Source organism: Gossypium arboreum, chromosome 4 (assembly GCF_025698485.1).
Source record: "Gossypium arboreum isolate Shixiya-1 chromosome 4, ASM2569848v2, whole genome shotgun sequence".
NCBI lineage: Eukaryota > Viridiplantae > Streptophyta > Magnoliopsida > Malvales > Malvaceae > Gossypium > Gossypium arboreum.
The window spans coordinates 60,857,321-60,859,024 of record NC_069073.1 but is presented as its reverse complement, the minus strand read 5'-3'; the positions used below and the strand labels follow the sequence as shown (position 1 = coordinate 60,859,024).

At 34.9% G+C, this 1,704-nt stretch overlaps 1 non-coding gene across 1 annotated transcript; it reads left to right on the top strand.

The window, feature by feature from the left end:
* Positions 1 to 276: 276 nt before the first annotated feature.
* On the top strand, positions 277 to 383 carry LOC128292490 (small nucleolar RNA R71). Its single transcript, XR_008282475.1, has one exon. It is a non-coding gene; the product is annotated as a small nucleolar RNA R71 (small nucleolar RNA).
* The last annotated feature ends 1,321 nt before the right edge of the window (positions 384 to 1,704 follow it).

Sequence of the window (1,704 nt, the reverse complement as noted above, 5' to 3'; positions counted from 1 at the left end):
TGTGAGGAACCAAGAAAACCGTCAATTTTTCTGTTCAAAAGTTCTACCTGATTAGAGAGCATGGTGACCGAATCGACGTTAAAAACACCGGTTGTTTTTGTTAGTTTTGTCCTCATAGCTTGCCACTGATAATTATTCAGTGACATCTCTTCTATAAATTCATAAGCATCCTCAGGTGTCTTATTATTGATAGTTCCATCAGCGGCTGCGTCAATCATTTGTCGAGTCAAAGGATTCAGGCCATTATGAAACGTTTGAACCTATAGCCAAAGTGGTAACCGATGGTGAGGGCACCTTCTCAACAGATCCTTATATCTCTCCCATGCATCGTATAGTGTTTCTAAATCCATCTGCACAAAAGAGGAGATATCATTACGTAATTTGGTTGTTTTGGCCGGCAAAAAATATTTTAATAAAAAATTTTCAGTCATTTGTTCCCAAGTAGTGATTGACCCTCGTGGTAACGAGTTCAACCATTGTTTACCCTTATTCCTCAACGAAAAGGGAAACAACCGAAGGCAAATGTCATCGTCAGAAATGCCATTGATTTTAAAAGTGTCACAAAACTCTAAGAAATTTGCCAAGTGAGCATTGGGATCCTCGTCCTGCAAACCATCAAACTGAACAAACTATTGGATCATTTGAATGGTGATAGGTTTCAGTTCAAAATTATTTGTAGCAATAGCAAGCCTAACTATGCTCGATTCTGTTCTTGTTAAAGAAGGTTTAGCATAATCATACATAGTACGTGGAGCAGGATTTTGATTAGCAGCAATTGCAGGAGGTAGCGGATTTTCTTGGTTTCCAGCCATCTCCTTTGTTGTGGTTGAAGTATCGTCCTTTTGCTTTTCCTCTATGTATCATAAGCTTTGCCTTATTTCTCTTAGATTTCTGCAAACTGTGCAATCGATCTCACTATCAAATAGTAATGGTCCCGACGGGTTTCTTCTAGTCTTACACTATAAAAACCTGCCAGGAACGAATAAAATAAAAATTAGAAAAGAAAATAAAAATTTAAATTGCAAATAAAGTAGAATGACTAAAGTAATAGAAATAGAGTGTTCCTAATATCCTAGTTCCCTGGCAACAATGCCAAAAACTTGATACGTGATATTCGCGATAGGTTTTAATGATTTATAATTAATCATTCTTGAAACTAACTATTATCACAATGAAGGCAAGTGTGCCTATCGAATAGTAGTATAGCTTTAGCAAGACCAGATTGTCCAACCCAAATGAACCAAGAGTACTAGTAATTACTTTCTTTTTATTATCTAACCTAAAAATTAAGGGATTTGTTTATCTAGACTAATTAACTAAACTAAGGGTGCACAGAGAGAAAATTGGGAAAAAGCTTTTGGGAAAACTCGAGTGAGTAAGACAATACCTGTAATATCTCGGATTAGGGCCTAATCAGAATAGTGGTTTTGTGACCACAAATCTGAGATAGAAATAATTGTTTTATAATTATTTTGAGGTTTATGATATGATTGCATGATTGTATGAAAATTTCGTGACAAAATTCTATGCATAAAGTGCTTAAGTTGAAATTAAGGACTAAATCGAATAATTTGCAAAACTTGCATTCAAGAAGTTTTTAGTATGAAATTGCTTCAGAATATTACTGAGGAGGTCTTAAATAGAAATTTGACCAATTTCTAAAATTTTGGACACAAATGGGCTTGTACATGAAAATTTTCAAAG